This window comes from Macaca fascicularis, chromosome 3 (assembly GCF_037993035.2).
Source record: "Macaca fascicularis isolate 582-1 chromosome 3, T2T-MFA8v1.1".
Classification (NCBI taxonomy): domain Eukaryota; kingdom Metazoa; phylum Chordata; class Mammalia; order Primates; family Cercopithecidae; genus Macaca; species Macaca fascicularis.
The window spans coordinates 75958678-75967527 of NC_088377.1; positions in this window are offsets into that span (position 1 = coordinate 75958678).

The following is an 8850-nucleotide window of genomic DNA, read 5'->3' on the forward strand; positions in this document are numbered from 1 at the left end:
TTTTTTTTGCAGAGAAAGTGAGGGGGCAAAGAGGTTGGAATGAAAGAATGATTTTTATAAAAAGGAAAGAAGGAAGGAAAAAGGGAAAAGAGGGGAAAGGAGGGAGAAAGAAGTGGTATAAGTGTAGTTTTTCATATTTTTCCATCTCTGAAGTCAGGACATGCCTTGCATTTGATGGGTCTACGATGCCAGAGCCAATGAGCTCTGATTGGCGTGCAGAGCTTATTCTTTTTCCTGATGACTTAAATGAGGGGCAGTGTGTCCATCACCAAAACTTTTAAGAACCTCCTGAGGAAGGAATATGAATCCTAGTTGTTGTTTGTTGGGATCAAAAGGTGAGAGCATCAAAACTTGCACAAAGATTTTAGTGATTTGAAAAAAGTTCCCAGAGAGGATAGTGAAACACTTTTATGAAATGCTGCATGATCAATGCTCTTTAAGGCACAAAGGACCATACTGTGTGGTGGGGAAATATGAGGATATCAACACTATTGTCTGAAATATTACAGAAGAATTTACATCTAAAGATGAAGAAATTTGGAAACACATCAATCATTCATTTTGCTCATATTATTTTCCTTCTTATATATATACAAAAGGGATTTATGATAAAAACATATCTAAAAGAGATCTTTCTGTAAGTATAAAATAAAAATCCTGAATTATAATGAAACTCTGTGTTATCATTTGATTAACAGTTTTGCCTTTTCAGTCATACATAAATTAATGTTTCATTCTATTTTTTAAATAAGAATATACATTGAATTTTAATAAAATTTAATTTTAAAAAGAAACAAAAATGAAACAATAAATTTTCAAACTTCAAATAAGTGCTTATTTTCATTAGTAGAGATCTTAGTATTTAAAAGTAAAGGAGAGCTTGAAAATATTAAAAATTAGTTTGGAACCATTGGTATTTTCAAAAAACAATTCTCCTTTTAGATAAAAGTATTTAAGACTTCTTTTTTTAGTAATTGGTTGACATTATTTGCACAAATAGCTTGGTAAAATAGAAAGAGCACTGAACTCACATATCCTGAATTCCAGTTTTGGAAACCAATTAACCTTAAGAGATTTGTCCATTACTTTTGAACAAATTTTCTTTCTACCAATGATACTCATGATTTTTGCACCATTTACCACTTCTTGGATCTCGCATTTCTAACTAGCTCCCAGTCTGTGGCAATATTGTTGACCCATGGGCCACACCTTGAGTGCTAAGACCTTTAAAGAAACTCTATCTGTATTCACATAGTTTTTGCCATATTCCTCATCTGGAAGATTTGACTCCCTTGTTTATTTTGGTTTTCTGAATATTTTAAGAAACTACACCTTGGTATTCCAATTGTTTATAAAATCTTTAGTTTTTCTAAAAGTACATTGGAGAAATCAGATTACACCAGTTTTAGGGCATTTACTCCATGCCTGCCTAGTCAGATCTGGGCAAATACTAAATATGTGAGATTAATTTTGCCTCATATCTTGAAAATTTTCCCAGTGGAAGAGGAGATGTAACTTACTGGGAAGATGTGCCCAGAGAAAATGTTCCCTCTTTTCCCTACTAAAGTATCAAATGATTCAGAAAGCAGCACCTCACACTCATCTGAATCACACTCAGGGATGACTGTGCTGGGGATGTGGATGCTAATGCTCTGATTTACATGTAGGAGGGTTAGTGCACAGAAGGTAGTGCTGGAGAACTAGTCCCACCATTGGGTTAGTGTATGGAAGTTAGCTCTGGGGGGTGAGTCTCACAGCTGGGTTAGTGCATGAAAGTCAGCTCTGGGGGGTGAGCCCCACAGCTGGGTTAGTGCACAGAAGTTCCAAGACTGTACAGAACAGGGAGGCTCTGGGTCTGGCCCACCAACTTTTTGTTCCCCACTAGGCCTCCTGGCCTGTGATGGGAGGGGCTGCTGTGAAGTTCTCAGACATGCCCTGGAGAGGTTTTCTCCATTGTCCTGGTGATTAACATTTGGCTTCTGGTTACTTATGCAAATTTTTGCAGCCAACTTGAATTTCTACTCAGAAAATGTGTTTTTATTTTCTTTTGCATCATCAGGATGCAAATTTTCCAAACTTATGCTCTGCTTCCTCTTGAACGCTTTGCCGCTTAGAAATTTCTTCCACCAGATACCCTAAATTATCTCTCTCAAGTTCAAAGTTCCACAGATCTCTAGGGCGTGGGAAAAATGTCGCCAGCCTCTTTGCTAGAACATAGCAAGGATTACCTTTATTCCAGTTCCCAACAAGGTCCTCAGCTCCATCTGAGACTACCTCAGCCTGGACTTCATCGTCCATATCACAATGAGCGTTTTGGTCAAAATAATTCAACAAGCCTCTAGGAAGTTCCAAACTTTCCCACATCCTCCTGTCTTCTTCCGAGCTCCCCAAACTGTTCCAACTGCTGCTTGTTACCCAGTTCCAAAGTCAATTCCACATTTTCAGGTATCCTTATAGCAGCACCCCACTCTACTGGTACCAAGTTACTGTATTAGTCTGTTCTCACGCTGCTATGAAGAAATACTCAAGACTGGGTAACTTATAAAAAAAATAGATTTAATTGACTCAAAGTACTGCATGGCTGGGGAAGCCTCAGGAAACTTACAATCATGGCAGAAGACACCTCTTCACAGGGTGGCAGGAGAGAGAATGAGAGTCAAGCAAAGGGGGAAACCCCTTATAAAACTATCAGATCTTATGATAAGTCACTCACTATCATGAGAACAATACGAGGGAAACCGCCCCCATCTTTCAATTGTTTCCATCTGGTCCTGCCCTTGACATAGGATTATTACAATTCAAGGTGAGATTTGGGAGGGTATACAGAGCCAAACCATATTACTTAAATTCTGCTTTGATTTCCAAATTGGAGTGTAAAATTTAATATTATCAAATTTAAGATAAAATGTCTTAATCGTATGTACAATATGTGTTTATAGCATTTATTTTAAAATATTTTCTTTTAGCTTAAGAGGTGTAACCTTGTTCTTCCCACATTCTCCTTTTCACATTCCACACTCCCTCCAAATGTTCCTCCCAGAACACTTCTTGATGTTCTGTATCTTCTCGACTTCCTTGGAGAGAGGCTTCCTTCCTTCCCCTTCATTGTCATGTTGAGGGAGCTGGCAGTGGTCACAGGTTTGGAGGCCCAGCAGCCTCACCAGCATAGACAGCAGCTTGGTGCAGATTAGAAGTCAGCCTAATGCCATCTGCAGTGACATTCTCTTCATCACTGTAATACTACCAAGAGGCATGGGGCTCCCAGGTGACATCCCCACTGACACCTGATGCCTCATCTCCATTCTCATGTCTAAGACGCATTAGAGCCTTCACTCTCAGGATATTCCCACACTCAAGCCTGATCTTCACTGCACCTGGCAGCACATTCTCCTATTTTGCAAAATGGGATAACTAAAGACACAGTTTGTGCCATTGAACATACAGCTTGGATTTGTGTTTCTCATTCTCTTCTTTTTTTTTTTTCCAAGTGGAAATTTGTAAGAAAAGAAGTGAGAAATACGATCTTTCCTTCACTATTTAAAAACCAGAAGCCTGGGCCCAGTGTAGTGGCTCATGCCTGTAATCCCAGCACTTTGGGAGGCCAAGGCAGACGGATCACAAGGCCAGGAGTTTGAGACCAGCCTGGCCAATATGGTGAAACCCTGTCTCTACTAAAAATACAAAAATTAGCCGGGCGTGGTGGTGCATGCCTGTAGTCCTAGCTACTTGGGAGGCTGAGTCAGAAGAATCACTTGAACCCGGGAGGTGGAAGTTGCAGTGAGCCGAGACCATGCCATTGCACCCCAGCCTGGGTGACAGAGTGAGACTCTGTCTCAAACAAACAAACAAACAAAACAGAAGCCTGTAACCTATCTTTATTTTTACTTTTCTGAATAAATATCCATTTGCTTCCAAATTATTTACACTATACAACACACTTCCCCCGCTGATTTGGAATGCTATCTTTATAATTATGAAATTTTTATATTTATTCTTTTTTTATTTCATTTTCCTTTATTTCCATCCGTGCTCATTTATGTCAACAGCACTTTTAATTATTGAAGCTATAGAATACGTGTTGTTATGAGAAACAGTTGTTTCCTCCCTGTGTTCTTATTTTTCAGAGTTTTATTCTCTTACAGAATCTTCCATTTGTGACTTTAGCTTTATAGATATAAACACACATAAATGTGAGTTCATGGCATAATGTATTAATTAATTTTGGAAAATTGCATGTTTATAATTTCAAAATTTTAGGTATGAATGCAGCCAATAAATTGAGTTATTCAAAGTGTATACATTCTTTTATGTTTCACAGGAAAGTTTTACAATTTTTGGTAACAGATGAGCCCAGTTAGCTTTATTGCTTGACTTGTAAAAGCTTTTTACTTACTGCTATTAATGAGATTTGTTCCTTTGTTGCATTCTAATGCATTATTTTTGATATACAAAAAATCTGGTTGTTAGTGTTCTCATTTTTGTTATTGTTGCTTTTCTGAAAAATTCCATACATTATATATATATATATTATAACTGCAAAAAGAAGCATATAAAAATGCATGCTCATTGAAGGAATTTGAGGGAATTTTTAAATGTATAGAAAACTCTAAATAAACATAATCATATCCATTCCATGAAATGTCTGCACAGTCAATATTTCCCTCTTGCCCTTTATCTATGTGTATACATGTTTACATACTCAAAGTGATGTCATATTGGATATAAGATTTTGTGTCTTAATTTTCCAATTAACAAGAACTTTTACCCACATTAATCATTATTTATTACAAACATGATTTGTAAGGGCAAAATATATTATAGATTATGACTGTAACAAGTTATTTTTGTTTGGACAGTTTAATTTCAAATTTAATATGATAATTAATATTTTAGTCTCATTGTACATACATTTTTATTTAGATTCCAAGTTTTCTTCAGTTTCACTTCATAGAAATGAAATTACTAGATTAGAGGTTTTCAGATGAATTTTAGGCCACGTGGAGAAATTAAGCCTGAGAGAGGTAAGCTACCAGATTTTGTGAAGTAAAGGGAGAATCTCTCTGTAAGTCCTGGAAGAAGTCATAGAGACCAGCAGAGAGGATGCATAGAATTATCCAGAACCCATGCTAGAGTAGAACTTGGAGACAGAGAATAAGACAAACTTCATTTACCTAAAAATGTGGAAATAAACATCTTAGCCTATACCAGACCTGAAAATCGGAAGTAGAGGGAGGAAGGCATGGTTGGTTCCTAATGATGATGAATATAGACAGTAACACCCAGAGTCTATCGGCAGTCGGAAAGAGCCTCTTCCTGAAGGAGAAACATTGGAAACCTGTGTAAGACTCGGTGACCCAGAGCACCGGCCCCCAAGGAATGGAAAGGCATGACTTGGAAGTGCAGCCGTGCAGGGTGGCAGCATTGACAAGGTGCATTGCTCAGGAAGAGAGAGGTGCCTTGGAGACAGGACAAGACGCCTTCGGTGGCTTGGTCATAAAGCGAAGGAGGAAAGCAGGCCTTACTGAATAAAGTTAGTTTCAAAGAAGCAGAATAAAGCCGACCAAGTTAATAACAGCAAATCAGGGTCCTCTAATTAAATCTGGTGTACCTACTGCAGCAGCAGGAGAGAGCACTCTTGAACTAAGAAACCAAGGAAGCCACGTAACCCCCACCCCCACCCCCATCCCAGCACGGCTTGCTGTTGCTAGTTCAGGAACATCTTACTTAGGAATCATGAAAAGATCATCACGAACACCCCTACAAAGTCAAAGTGCAACAACCACATCGGTTTTAAAAAGCGAACCATCAGATAGAGAAAAGTTGTAACACAGGGTATAAAATTGAATCAAATTTAATTAAATGAAGCAGTTTCACATAAAAAAGAATATCATGTATCTAAAATGTCAAAACTCAGCATGGAAATGGACAACTAGAAGAGAGTGAAAAGTGAGTCAACAAAATTCTTGCTATAAACTAAAAAACAAAACAGACAAAAGTATCTCAGAAATAATAACTCAACTGCAAAGACCCCAAAGTAGAATAGACATTACCAAAAGTACCAAAGGGGGATGAAGAATAGGAATGTAAAGAATTAAGAAAATAAAAATATAGTAAAAAGAAGTAAACAACACCTGATATACATTTTGTGACAGAGATAGAATATGGGGGAAGATAGCTTAAAACACATGATTAGAGTCAATGAAGAGAAAACATAAAACAATGAGAGAACTAATATTTAAAACTGTAACTGAAGAACAGTATCTGTTAAATAGGAGACTTAACTACATATGAGAAGAACCCACTATATACTCGAGGAAATTGATTCAAAAAGGTCATTTCAAAAAACTATCCTAGCAAAGTTAGTAGACATAAAGATAAAGGGAAAAACATCTGAAGGGCCTCCAGGCAAGAAGGCACATTACAGAGAAGGGATAGAACATCAGCATGATACCAGCTGTTTCATTAAACAACCGTGGAATGCCACCACCAAGAAGCTCAAGGAAGAAAAATGCAAGTCAAGAATTCTATATCCAGTCAAATTTATTTGAGATTCAAAGCAATAGAAAACCAATTTAAAAGTGCAAGAGCTCTGGGAATCTTGTATTCAGAAACACTTCCTGAGGATTATACTAGACAACAAGCTTTATGCAAACAAGAGACTACTGAAGAAATTTGGGCAAAAAAGAACAGCAGGGAAAATGGAATGTATTTCTCTGTCAATCTAAGACTAACTTATGGTGGAGATGGGCTGAAACAATAATATATACTTGTAATATGATCTGTCATGTATTAATAGCCAACTTAAAATGGAAGCTAAAAAATAGGGAAATGGGAAAACAGAAAACGCTTACTGAGTAGGTTAGAGGTGAGAGTCAAATGATATTTAAGCTTGTCAAACCAAATAGGAGAAGCTTATGAAAGAGAGGAACAATAAGAATAAACATAAATTAATTGGCATGAAGGTAATGCTAAAATAAAAATATCATTCTTGCTAAAGACCAAACACAAACACAAAACAACCGCCAAAAACTTGAGTAGAACAATTTAGTGATTAATTCTCATAAGTCAATCGAATGAAATATCTACTCCTTCAATCTTGAAATAGGACTCAGTGGGAAAATACAGCATAAAATATTTTGAATCCTCATTCTTTCGCTCTTGGTTTAGGCCTCTAAATGAAAGTGACTGATGACTGAAAGAATGCTAGTAACTCTTCCTGGACAGTAACTCATGGTGACAGTGCTCCCTACACAGATGCCTGCTCAAAGTAGGGAGGTATAGGTCAGAAAGTTCAGTGTGCTGTGCAGAAGCAGGAAGGGAGCCATGCCCACCACACGGTTTGACCTGGATTCACTCCTTTTGCTGTATTCCCTGTTCTTATTCTGACCATGGTCTACTCCGCACCAATCCATCTTCTGAAATGTGCTATACCAGAATTTTAATATTCTTTGAAATATTACTCCTCAGGCTGGTATCTCATTACTATCACCTTAACTGTTTTATATTATTTAGTAAGAACAATATAACTAATACTGTGATTATTATATTTTTGTGTCCAGGTATTTTTTTAAATAACATTTTGGTTCATAAAGAAACTTCATTATTTTTTCCTTTCTCATCCAACAAAGAAAGATAGTAAACACATTCTTGAAGAAATTTTTCATATAAAAATTATAAACAAGACTGTAATCCCAGCACTTTGGAAGGCTGAGGAGGGCGGATCACCAAGTCAGGAGATCAAGACCATCCTGGCTAACACGGTGAAACCCCGTCTCTACTAAAAATACAAAAAATTAGCTGGGCGTGGTGGTGGGCGCCTGTAGTCTCAGCTACTCAGGAGGCTGAGGCAGGAGAATGGCGTTAACCCAGGAGGTGGAGCTTGCAGTGAGCTGAGATCACGCCACTGCACTCCAGAGCCTGGACAACACAGCAAGACTCCTCTCAAAAAAAAAAAAAAATTATAAACAAAGGGCCAAATTTACCGCTAAAAGTTTTTCACCATTTATATTTTCACTCCAGTAAGAATAGTTTAGATCCAACAAATCATCACTGCAATTAATATTGCCTTTTTACCTTCACTTCATTAAAGTGTCAAAAAAGTATTTTTTCATTTTAATCTCCATTTTTAACTACCAATGAGGCTTAAAATTTTTTAATGTTTGTTGGCCGTCGTATTTGTTTCTCTATGATCTGTTTCTCTCTATCCTTTGCTCAGCATAGTATTTTTCTTTTGGCATAGGAACGTTTTATGTTTTAAGTTTATGCATTTTTGTCTCTCCAATTTATTACAATTAATTTCTTTAGGTTTTAGTTCATTATTTTACAAAGTAATTTTATAAAAATTACATAAAGGACTCAAACATCTTTAGCCAACAGATTTTAGTCATTATTTATGGAACAATCTACCCAGGAACAGTTGAATACATATTCTTTTCAAGTACCCATGGGCTGTGAACCAAAATAAACCATATCCTAAATCACAGGGGGAAAAAACCTCTAAACAAATTTAAAATATTTGAAACAATACAGACTTTGTTCTCTGACCACAATGAAATAAAAGTAGAAATAAAAAATAGAAGAATAACAGGAAAATATCCAAACACTTAGAAGCTAAACAACAGACTACCAAGTAATCCATGGGCTACAGAGGAAGTCTTAAGAGAAATTAAAAAATATATACATTGAATTGAATGAAGATGAAAATGCAACATATCAGAACTTACGGGATGCAGGTGATACAGCTCTGAGAGGAAAGCTTATAAAAGTAAACTCTTATGTCAGAAAATAGAAGAAGTCTCAAATCAATAATCTAAGCTCCCACATCAAGATATGAAAAGAAAAAAGAGCAAA